Source organism: Moschus berezovskii, chromosome Y (assembly GCF_049115385.1).
Source record: "Moschus berezovskii isolate FMDL1 chromosome Y, NW_MosBer_1.0, whole genome shotgun sequence".
Taxonomy (NCBI): Eukaryota; Metazoa; Chordata; class Mammalia; order Artiodactyla; family Moschidae; genus Moschus; species Moschus berezovskii.
The window spans coordinates 5202842-5215465 of NC_142489.1; the positions used below are offsets into that span (position 1 = coordinate 5202842).

The 12624-nt window shown below is 42.8% G+C and overlaps 2 long non-coding RNA genes across 4 annotated transcripts in view; both read right to left on the minus strand.

The window, feature by feature from the left end:
• LOC148773012 (uncharacterized) overlaps positions 1-2181 on the minus strand; it is a 63327-nt gene extending 61146 nt beyond the window's left edge. The window contains exon 1 of one of the 2 annotated variants that reach the window (XR_016037014.1): positions 2054-2175. This is a non-coding gene — a long non-coding RNA (uncharacterized LOC148773012). Of the gene's footprint in view, positions 1-2053 lie in introns of both variants that reach the window. The other variant, XR_016037015.1, reaches the window with a different exon arrangement.
• A 268-nt stretch (positions 2182-2449) lies between these two features.
• On the minus strand, positions 2450-11677 carry LOC148773014 (uncharacterized). Of its 2 annotated transcripts, none has more exons than XR_016037017.1 (3): positions 11593-11677; positions 8072-8209; positions 2450-2715 (listed from the first exon to the last, which is right to left on the minus strand). It is a non-coding gene; the product is annotated as an uncharacterized LOC148773014 (long non-coding RNA). The 2 variants fall into 2 exon arrangements; XR_016037016.1 differs by lacking the exon at positions 11593-11677 and adding an exon at positions 8309-8435.
• Positions 11678-12624: the final 947 nt, after the last annotated feature.

The following is a 12624-nucleotide window of genomic DNA, read 5'->3' on the forward strand; positions in this document are numbered from 1 at the left end:
AGCACATGTGCGCACGTAGCTTCAGGGTGGTTGGACACATTGATATTTGCAGCTCTGTAAGCTACCCGGTGAGCCAGAAAGACAAACACAGAAAAGTACATGCTGTCTTATTTCCTGTATTTGGCGTTCTGTAATGTCCCGTCTACTGTGTCTGGTGATGGAAAACACATCATTGCTTGCCTGAGGGCTACAAACAGTAGCAGGAGGTGTCTGAAAAAAGGGCTTGTGGGGACAGTCTGGGGTGCTGCGTTGTTCTGTGCAACATTGGTGGCGGGGAGCGTGTGGTTACAACGATTATACAATACTCTTCAAGCTCCCTGAAGTGTTCCTTCTCAATGGAGGCGGTCCATGCTATCTATATGATACCTCACCAAGTTAGAGAAAAAGTAAAAATGACATCAAGACATTCAAACAGCTACGTAATGCATAGACTCAACCAAGGTTTAAAACCCAGCACCGTGAGACTTACAAGAGGTGCGTGTGAATTACAAGACTCCTGAAAGTTTAAAATAAGTGCATGGGAAGACTTCCTGGGCCATCCAGTGATTAAGAATCTGCTTCCCACTGCAGGGGACGTGGGTTTGAGCTCTGGTCAGGGGAGTGAGATCCCACACGCCACAGAGCAAGGAAGCCTGGGAGTCTCAACGACTGATCCCGGTCAGGGGACTCAACTACTATGAGGTCAGGCTCATATGAGGCTCAGCTATGATCCTGTACACCATAACTACATCTTGCGTGGTACAACTAAGATCCAATGTGGTCAGCTTAAATAATTAAGTGGATAGGAAAGTCTACTGTGGAAACAGGAGGCATAGGAAAGCTGTTTTTATTTGTTGTTTGGTCACAAAGTCTTGTCTCTCTGTGACCCCCATGGACTGCAGCATGCCAGGCTTCCTTGTCCTTCACCATCTCCTGGAGCTTGCTCAAACTCATGTCCACTGAGTTGGTGATGCCATCCGACCATCTCATCCTCTGTCTCCATCTTCTACTCTCCCGTCTCTTCTTTTTTTTAATTTTTTTGTGACCCCATGGACTGGAGTACATGAGGCCTCTCTGTCCAGGGGATATCCCAGGCAAGAATACTGGAGTGGGTTGCCTTGCCCTTCTTGAGGGGATCTTTCTGTCTCAAGGATTGAACTTAGGTCTCCTGCATTTCAGATGGATTCTTTACTGTTTGAACCAGGGACTTTCAGTCAACTATAGAAAAAAAGCTGAAGTAGCTGTATTAACAGTAGACAAAGGAGATCTCAGGCTTCCCTGGTGGCTCAGCTGGTAAAGAATCTGCCTGCAATGCAGGAGATCTGGCTTTGATCCCTGGGTTGGGAAGATCCCCTGGAGAAGGGAAAGGCTACCCACTCCAGTATTCTTGGGCTTCCCTGGTGGCTCAGATGGTAAAGAATCCACCTGCAATGCAGGAGACCTGGCTTCGATCCCTGGGTTGGGAAGATCCCCTAGAGAAGGGAAAGGCTACCCACTCCAGTATTCTTGCCTGGGAAATCCCCTGGACAGAGGAGCCTGTCCAGTATTCTGGCCTGGAGAGCTCCACAGACTGTGTAGTCCATAGGGTTGCAAAGAGTCAGACACAACTGAGCAACTGTCAATTCACTAAGCACAAGAACGGACATTTCCTAATGATAAGGCGCTTAAATCAACCGGCAAGTTATAAAGAGATTGCAAATATCTGTACGCAAATAACAGATTCAAAATAGACAAGCCCTGTTCAGAGAGATGTAACGTGGAAAATACACACATCTGTTGTTACTGATTCAGAGTCCAGCCCTCCTCTTTCACTCACTGTAGTAACAAAAAGAACCTTGTCAAGAGCACAGGTGACGTGTGGTGCCCTGTGAAACCGCATGGAATAACTGACCTTCATAGAACATTCACCCAAGGGTAGAACACACTGTATCTTCAACTGCCCGTGAAACACCCACAAGGATATGCCAGACTCTGGGTCATAGAGTAGATGATAGCATACTTTCAAAGGCTGGAGTTCTATCAGTTATATATTCTACAGTCAAAAACAGAATTGAGCTCAAAACCAAGCAGTTACCTGGGAAATCTTCGAATGCTCGGCGATCGAAGAGAAGTATTTCTTCATGGCACGTGGGTGACAGAGAGAGTGCAAGAAGTATTAACAACCCAACCTGTTGGAAGTGTGAGGTGTCCTCCTGGGCATATATTTAAGGACAATTCTGATCCAAAAATAAACACACACACACCACTGTGTTCACTGCGGCGCTGTTTACAATAGCCCATGGACAGATGAGCAGATAAAGACAAAGAAAGCGTGGTAGATACATGCAATGGAATAGCTACTCAGTCGTCTTGAACCTGTGCTCTGGAGCCCAGGGGCAACAACTGCTGAATCCCGGGGGGTATTCAGCCCGTGCGCTCTGCGACGAGAGGCCACTTCAGTGAGAAGCCCTTGCACCACAGCTAGAGAGGAGCCCCCACTCCATGAAAGCAGAGGAAGCCCACGTGTAGCAATAACGACCCAGCACAGCCATCAGTTCAGTTCAGTTCAGTCGCTCAGTCATGTCCGACTCTCTGTGACCCCGAAGACCGCAACACGTCAGGCCTCCCTGTCCATCACCAGCTCCCGGAGCTCGCTCAAACTCATGTCCATCCAGTCGCCGATGCCATCCAACCACCTCATCCTCTGTCGTCTCTGTCTCCTTCTGCCTTCAATCTTTCCCAGCATCAGGGTCTTTTCTAGTGAGCCATAAAATAAATAAATAAATGCTTTAAAAAAAAAAAAACAACTTTAAGAAATACTTTACAGAGAAGACAGTACAAATAAAAATGTTTTAGCCTATTTTACAGAAATTACTGAAACCCCTGAAATATTTATTTTAAAAATAGCAATTGATTTGTTGTTTGCTTGTTTCTGTCTCCCTTGCAGAAAAATCAGCCAACCGTATTCAACTAAACGCTGCCTGCCTGGATAAAAACTGTCTTGGCCATTTACCAGGTCTCATTGAACGTATGTTATAAATAGGAAGCCTACATAATGCTTCAACTGTTAAGGCACTGGAACTCATTTAACTTTTACACAGAGATCCCTAGCTCATAAGTGATAAGAGCTTCTAGTCTACAAAGGATACTGAACACATTGCCCGCTTCCTGGAATTCAGTATTTAAAATATTCATGATTTGGATACATCTGTGGGAATTCATATATAACACCCTTCTCTTTACGAGCAGCGCGTGGAAATATGTTTAAAGAGGGACCTTTTAAATCTGTCCCATTTTATAACCAGAACCACACCTGTTAAGTGAAGACAAAAATAAAGCCTTTTGTTGAACAACATTTTACAGGGAATGGCTTAGAGGAAATTTTCTTACCTACACGGAGCTTCGTGTTTTAAAAAACCATAGATGTAGCACATTCAAGGATATTTTATGCGATGAAGACAGTTCTGAAAAATGCACCTTCAGGTACAATGAAAGCAAAAAATAGAAGAAAATTGTGCAGTTTTGACTTCTAAAGGAAAGATGACTTGAGAGGCTATTTGAATTACAATAAAAAGAGGGTTTTATATATAAATATGTTTTCTTAAGGAATCAATGGTAAACCCAAACAAGCATTTGGAGTGTTTATAAAGAAGTCTTAAAAGGTACAGGAAGATATATTGAATGAAGTTTGGAACGCCACATTTCTTTTCCCCCAAAGAGTCAAGAGAAAAAAAAAAAATTGCCATCCTCTGTTCATTTCCAAGGCAAACCATTCAATATTACAGTAATCCAAGCCTATGCCCCAACCAGTAATGCTGAAGAGGCCGAAGTTGAACAGTTCTATGAAGACCTACAAAACCTTTTAGAACTAACACCCAAAAAAGATGTCCTTTTCATTCTAGGGGACTGGAATGCAAAGTAGGAAGTCAAGAAACACCTGGAGTAACAGGCAAATTTGGCCTTGGAGCACAGAAAGAAGCACGGCAAAGGCTAATAGAGTTTTGCCAAGAGAACGCACTGGTCATAGCAAACACCCTCTTCCAACAACACAAGAGAAGACTCTACACATGGACATCACCAGATGGTCAACACCAAAATCAGATTGATTATATTCTTCGCAGCCAAAGATGGAGAAGCTGTATACAGTTAGCGAAAACAAGACCGGGAGCTGACTGTGGCTCAGATCATGAACTCCTTATTGCCAAATTCAGACTGAAATTGAAGAAAGTAGGGAAAACCACTAGACCATTCAGATATGACCTAAATCAAATCCCTTATGATTATACAGTGGAAGTGAGAAATAGATTTAAGGGACTAGATCTGATAGATAGAGTGCCTGATGAACTATGGACGGAGGTTCGTGACATTGTACAGGAGACAGGGACCAAGAGCATCCCCATGGAAAAGAAATGCAAAAAAGCAAAATGGCTGTCTGAGGAGGCCTTACAAATAGCTGTGAAAAGCAGAGAGGCGAAAAGCAAAGGAGAAAAGGAAAGATATAAGCATTTGAATGCAGAGTTCCAAAGAATAGCAAGGAGAGATAAGAAAGCCTTCCTCAGCGATCAATGCAAAGAAATAGAGGAAAACTACAGAATAGGAAAGACAAGAGATCTCTTCAAGAAAATTAGAGATATCAAGGGAACATTTCATGCAAAGATGGGCTCGATAAAGGACAGAAATGGTATGGACCTAACAGAAGCAGAAGATATTAAGAAGAGGTGGCAAGAATACACAGAAGAACTGTACATAAAAGATCTTCATGACCAAGATAATCATGATGGTGTGATCACTCACCTAGATCCAGACATCTTGGAATGTGAAGTCAAGTGGGCCTTAGAAAGCATCACTATGAACAAAGCTAGGGGAGGTGATGGAATTCCAATTGAGCTATTTCAAATCCTGAAAGATAATGCTGTGAAAGTGCTACACTCAATATGCCAGCAAATTTGGAAAATTCAGCAGTGGCCACAGGACTGGAAAAGGTCAGTCTTCATTCCAATCCCAAAGAAAAGCAATGCCAAAGAATGCTCAAACTACCGCACAATTGCACTCATCTCACACGCTAGGAAAGTCATGCTCAAAATTCTCCAAGCCAGGCTTCAGCAATATGTGAACCATGAACTCCCAGATGTTCAAGCAGGTTTTAGAAAAGGCAGAGGCACCAGAGATCAAATTGCCAACATCCGCTGGATCATGGAGAAAGCAAGAGAGTTCCAGAAAAACATCTATTTCTGCTTCATTAACTATGCCAAAGCCTTTGAATGTGTGGATCACAAAAAACTGTGGAAAATTCTGAAAGAGATGGGAATACCAGACCACCTGACCTGCCTCTTGAGAAACCTGTATGCAGGTCAGGAAGCAACAGTCAGAACTGTACATGGAACAACAGACTGGTTCCAAATAGGAAAAGGTGTACGTCAAGGTTGTATATTGTCACCCTGCTTATTTAATTTCTATGCAGAGTACATCATGAGGAACGCTGGGCTGGAAGAAGCACAGGCTGGAATCAAGATTGCCGGGAGAAATATCAATAACCTCAGATATGCAGATGACACCACCCTTTATGGTAGAAAGTGAAGAGGAACTAAAAGCCTCTTGATGAAAGTGAAAGAGGAGAGTGAAAAGGTTGGCTTGAAGCTCAACATTCAGAAAACGAAGATCATGGAATCTGGTCCCATCACTTCATGGGAAATAGATGGGGAAACAGTGGAAACAGTGTCAGGCTTTATTATTTGGGCTCCAAAATCACTGCAGATGCTGATTGCAGCAATGAAATTAAAAGACACTTACTCCTCGGAAGGAAAGTTATGACCAACCTAGATAGCATATTCAAAAGCAGAGACATTACTTTGCCAACAAAAGTCAAGGCTATGGCTTTTCCCGTGGTCATGTATGGATGTGAGAGTTGGACAGTGAAGAAAGCGGATCACCAAAGAATTGATGCTTTTGAACTGTGGTGCTGGATGACTCTTGAGAATCACTTGGACTGCAAGGAGATCCAATCAGTCCATTCTAAAGGAGATCAATCCTGGGTGTTCATTGGAAGGACTCATGCTAAAGCTGAAACTCCAATACTTTGGCCACCTCATGCGACGAGTTGACTCACTGGAAAAGACTCTCATGCTGGAAGGGATTGGGGGTGGGAGGCGAAGGGCACGACAGAGAATGAGATGGCTGGATGGCATCACCGACTCGATGGACATGAGTTTGAGTGAACTCCGGGAGTTGGTGATGGACAGGGAGGCCTGGCGTGCTGGGATTCCTGGGGTCGCAAAGAATCAGACACAACTGAGCGCCTGAACTGAACTGACTGAACAGAACTGAAGATTCACTGAAGGGTTGTAATTTTAAAAGCAATTTTTGGTGCATTTCCTTCGAACGCCACATTCTAAGAGGAAAAGCATTAAAAGCCATAAAACTGTCTTTTAATCTCAGAGTTAAAGACATCTTTGTGGGCTAAGTCACTTCCGTCTTTTCGACTATGTACGACCCTATGGACTGTATCCCTCCAGGCTCCTCTGTCCTTCGGATTCTCCAGGCAAGAATACTGCAGTGGGTTGCCATGCCCTTCTCCAGGGGATCTTCCCAACCCAGGGAACAGACATCTTTAACTCAAGCTAAAAGGTTAACAAAACAAAACAGTACAAAAACCCATTCTAACAGAAGACAAAACCAAACAGAGATTCTTGACGTCCGTATCCAATTTTAATATACCAGGAGTTTTCTATAAGCTGATGCTAAATGCAACATGGGAAGCTGTTTGGATGAACACAGGCATGCAAGCACGCACACACATGCGTATGTTTGGCACACATTTACAAGGACAAATACATCAAATATACACAGCGCAGATACTTGCAATGAGATGTGCTAACTCTGAGGAAGGTCTGCGTACCAAAAGTAGTCTACTGAATTGGGGAAAAAAGCATTGAATTAATTTGTGCATTGTTCATGCTTCTCTATTAAACCAGCTTTTGCTGATCAACAACTTTGCATGAACTTCTTTTTCTTTTTTTTTAAATTTTTATTCCGTGTGGCAATCTACACGGTGAATTGTGCAAACAGCAAGTTCTCAACCACCATGGTCAGCACTGTATCTCAAGTGCTGCCCAGAAATGTGAGATTTGGATGAGATTTTTCTACCCCTGAAAGTGACGGTCCAAGAAACACCCCACCTAGCGTATCAGGCCTTTTGCACACTCTCATCAAACAGATCCACCCATACAGGAAAATCAGAGTCTTGCAATGCAGTCTGTGTGGGACTGGTGAATATTAGATGTGTTTCCTTTGAAATTCTGAAAAAGCTGTGCTTCCCCACATTTACAGAAGGACATGCCATGTGTAGTCTCTTTGGCCCTTTGCTTTTATTTGCTCAATCATAAAATGTAAATAGGGATGATCTTCCAAGGATGGATTAATGTCATGTTTCATGCCAACAAGGATATATTTAAAATTTTCAGTAAGTTGCTTAATATGTGTGCAAAAATACTCTGCTTTGTTCAAGTTAAATTTTATATATGACACAATAAACCTGTTTGTGTTTACTATAAAAGTATATTTTATATATAATACACATCTCTAACATTTGTTATATATAATATATTAATTATGCATCATACAAATTACATTACACTATATGTGTGTGCTTGCTAAGTGGCTTCAGTTTTGTTCAACTCTTTTTTCCTGAGCAAGTATTAAATTGTAAGGGTTTTTTGTTTTTTTTCAGATTTGTTGACAACACTACATGGTCTGAGAAATATATATTTGTTAGATGTGATTATTCCCCTCTTTCCTGAATTATTTATTTCTGTTATGTTACTTATTTCTTTTGGTTTTTCCACCTAAATGAAAAGAGTTTCTTTAGCACCTGTGTGTCTCCAAGTCCGCCACACTTTTTTTTTTCTCTTGTAAAATCCTTCAGGAAAGTTGTCTAGACAAGTGTCCATCTGTCTCTCTTTTCCAAGTAACTCTTGAATGCACTTCAGGGCCCAGGGCACAGCAGGGCTCATGGACGTCACATGGGTATGAGCTAAAGCGATGACTGACCAGGAAGGCACTTACATTTCAATGACCCCCACCCCGAGACGTACAAGAGATCACAACACGTCCTTACCTCATGACGTCTTCTCTGGCATGCCACCTCTGAGAAGATATTTTCAGTGTCCTTGCAGGGTTCAGTGCCAACTCCTGTTTTAATTTTTTTTCCTTTGTGGCAATTTCCCATGGAAAGAGCTATTTCTCCTCTTGTGTCCTGGAATGAGAAAAGATAGAAGGCAGAGGCTTACACCAGCTGCTGGGTGCATGGATGGGAGGTGGAAATAAAGATTGAGTCGTGTCAACCAGCACTGACCGTGGGTGTCTGGGACGTCAGCCAAGCTTGCTCATAGAGGTCCCCAGTGTGAATCACTCACCCCTGTGGCCAGACACAGACTTCCTGTGTGTCCCCAAACGACCCAGTTCAACCTCTGGAGTCTGAGAAGCCTGCAGACAGATGTCTGCACTTCTGGCTGTGCCTTCTCTCTGTCTATAGTCAATCTGCAAGCACACGATGAAGGTTCTGTTGCAAAATGTTTGCAGAAACCACACTTCAGTTGCCAACAAGACCAGTAGCACTAAGAACAGCGTTCTCAGCTGGCGCTAGTGGTAAAGAACCCACGAAAGATAAGAGACGTGGGTTTGATCCCTGGGTTGGGAAGATTCCCCTGGAGGAAGAAATGGCAACCCACTCCAGTATTCTTACCTGGGAAATCCCACGGACAGAGGAGCCTGGTGGGCTACAGTCCATGGGGTTGCAAAAGAGTCAGACAGGACGGAAGGAACTTAGCCCACACGCAGGCATGTTGGATCTCAGCTCCCTGACCTGGGATCGAACCTGTATTGCATCCACTGGAAGGCAAAGTCTTAACCACTGGACTACCAGGGAAGTCCCCTGGGGCGGGTTGGTGGCGGGGGTGGGGGGAGGGGTGGTATTGATTTAAAATCCACATTTCAAAAATGCTTCATGTCACCACAATTCTCCTCTCTGTCTGTGACTTCCAAGGTATCAAGGGAAGCCCCAAGAATTTACAAGCAATTGTTATTTAAACAGATTGCAGAAGATCTCCATTTTAATGGTAATTTTATTGATGCCTTACCACAAAGTCACAGCTGTGTTTGGTCAAGTTCATTTGTAAGGGCCCTTGTTTCAGAGGGCCCCTAAAAGGAAAATTCTTTCTAAATTGAAACAATAGAGTAACTTTCTAGTTCTCTTTTTGCTTGTGCTTGCCTGCTAACTTGCTTCAGTCATGTCTGACTTTTTGTGACCCCAGGGAGTGTAGCCCACCAGGTCCCTCTGTCCATGGCATTCTCGAGGCAAGAATACTGGAGTGGGTTGCCATTTCCTCCTCTGGGGCATCTTCCCAAACAGGAATCGAACCTGTGTCTCTTAGGTCTGCTGCACTGGCAAGCGTGTTCTTTACCTCTTATGCTATACTAATTTAAATGGTAAATGTATAATAATCCATGTGATTTTTACTGCTGTGTCATTTCTGAGACTTCCTTGAAGTTTCAGAAGATAGAAAATCTTGGTTTGCTATAAAGTACAAGCATTCTTCCACTGTTCTTTGAAATATTTTAGACACTCAGAGTGTTGTAGCCATGTGTTTCAGGAAACAAGCTCACTCAGAAGGACAATGCAGATAGTGGAGTGCAGTTGATGACACCGGTGGGCCCAGGGCAGAGTCTCCTCTTAGCCAAGGACCCCGACCAGCATTTGTGAAAATCTTTTATACTCCATGTGTACGTGTCCGAACCCACCACCCCAAATTACTGGAGACTCACATAAACAAGGGAAGGGTAAATACAATCACAGTAGACCCCATCATTCATTTGTTAGGTGTTCAAACAGTTAATAATCAAGAAGCCTGCGGTTACACTCTGATAGATACGGAAAGAATTTATGACCTGTCTGGAGGCAGGGATGATTAGAGTATGTTTTCTCTTAGGCAATGAGTATCCTGGATGTGGTCTTCAAGATTCTTCTGTCCAGAGGGGGTCTTATCCTTCTATTGTAGTTTCCATAGGCACTAAGCACAGAGTTCAGAGTCCGTTGGAGAGGTGGCCGAGCATGATCAGCATGAACAGGCCTGAGATGGAGTCCAGGCCCTATGAATTCCTTCTTCAAGAGTAGTTCTGAACATAACTTCTTTTCCAAATTTTTTATATCTTTTGCTACATTTAACTGTGATTCATGGGGTTGCAAACAGTTGGACATAACTGAGTGACTGAACTGACTGAAACCTTAAATCTTTCAATGAATGATAGCAGATTCCAACAGAACACAGTGCTACCTTATATTTGCAGAAGAATACCTTTTGTATACCAGGACTTCCTTGGTATCAGTCAGTAAAAAATCTGCCTGTGGTGCAGGAGACCTGGATTTCATCCCTGGTTTGGGAAGATCTCCTGGAGAAGGGAATGGCAAGCCACGCCAGTATTGTTGCCTGCAAAATCCCATGGACAGAGGAGCCTAGCGGGTTACAGTCCATTGGATCGCAAGTGTAGGACATGACTTAGCAACTAAAACCACCACCTTTTGTCGAACTAAGGTCTTATCCAATACAAAGAAAGACAAAAGGGCATTAAAAACAAATGACTAAATCAAAATCTTTCTGTAGCAGCACCGGTCACAAAATAAAGGAACCTAGTTCCACAGAATTGTATGCATATGACCATTTTATTCCCAGAGTGCCAGAGTCTTGTACTATCAATATAAAAATGTCTCTGTCTTGGAAAAAGTCTGATAGACACCAAAATCTTATTATCCATGTTCCCTCAATGATACTTAGAATGTTCTTATCATCCTTTCAAAGTAACTTCAACTTCCTAGGAGTTAACATTTTAAATTTCTTATGATTATATAGTGGAAGGGCTTCCCTGGTGGCTGAGATGGTAATGCCTGCAATGCGGGAGACCTCTGTTTGATTCCTGGATCAGGAAGATCCCCCGGAGGAGGAAATGGCAACCCACTCCAGTATCCTTGCCTGAAAAATCCCATAGATGGAGGAGCCTGGTGGGCTATAGTTCATGGGGTCGCAAAGAGTCGGACACAACTGAGTGACTTCACTTTAGCCCTTTCACCTTTTAGCTTTATATAGTGGAAGTTACAAATAGATTCAAGGGATTCAGTCTGATAGAGTGCCTGAACTATTCACAGAGGTTTGTAACATTGTGCAGGAAGTAGTGATCAAAATCATCCCCAAGGAAAAAGAAATGCAAAAAGGCAAAATGGTTGTCTGAGGAGGCCTTAGAAATAGCTGAGAAGAAAAGAGAAGCTAAAGGCAAAGGAAAAAAGGAAATGTATACCCCTTTGAATGCAGAGTTCCAAAGAATAGCAAGGAGAGATAAGAAAGCCTTCCTAAATGATCAATGCAAAGAAATAGAGGAAAACAATAGAATGGGAAAGACTAGAGATCTCTTCAAGAAAATTAGAGATACCAAGGGAACACTTCATGCAAAGATGGGCTCGATAAAGGACAGAAATCGTATGGGCCTAACAGAAGCAGAAGATATTAAGAAGAGGTGGCAAGAATACACAGAAGAACTGTACAAAAAAATCTTCACAACCCAGATAATCACGATGGTGTGATCACTCACCTAGAGCCAGACATCCTGGAATGTGAAGTCAAATGGACCTTAGAAAGCATCACTACGAACAAAGCTAGTGGAGGTGATGGAATTCCAGTTGAGCTATTTCAAATCCTGAAACTTGATGCTGTGAAAGTGCTGCACTCAATATGCCAGCAAATTTGGAAAACTCAGCAATGGCCACAGGACTGGAAAAGGTCATTCTTCATTCCAATCGCAAAGAAAGGCAATGCCAAAGAATGCTCAGACTACCGCACAATTGCACTCATCTCACGCTAGTGAAGTCATGCTCAAAATTCTTCAAGCCAGGCTTCAACAATAAGTGAACCGTGAACTTCCATATGTTCAAGCAGGTTTTAGAAAACGTAGAGGAACCAGAGATCTAATTGCCAACATCCACTGGATCATGGAGAAAGCAAGAGAGTTCCAGAGAAACATCCACTTCTGCCTTACTGACTATGCCAAAGTCTTTGACTGTGTGGATCACAATAAACTGTGGAAAATTCTGAAAGATGGGAATCCCAGACCACCTGACCTGCCTCCTGAGAAACCTGTATACAGGTCAAGAAGCAACTGTTAGAACCGGACATGGAACGATGGACTGGTTCCAAATTGGGAAAGCAATATGTCAAGGTTGTATAATGTCACCCTGTTTATTTAATTTATTTCTATGCAGAGTACATCATGTGAAACGCTGGGCTGGATGAAGCACAAGTTGACATTAAGATTGCTGGGAGAAACATCAATAAGCTCAGATATGCAGATGGCACCACCCTTATGGCAGAAAGCGAAAAACTAAAGAGCCTCTTGATGAAAGAGAAAGAGGAGAGTGGAAAAAGCTGGCTTAAAACTCGATATTTAAAAAACTAGGATCATGGCATCCAGTCCCATCACTTCGTGGCAAATAGATGGGGAAACAATGGAAACAGTGACAGACTTTATTTTCTCTGGCTCCATAATCACTGCAGATAGTGACCGAATCTATGAAATTAAAAGTGCTTGCTCCCTTGAAGAAAGGCTATGAGAAACATAGACAGCATA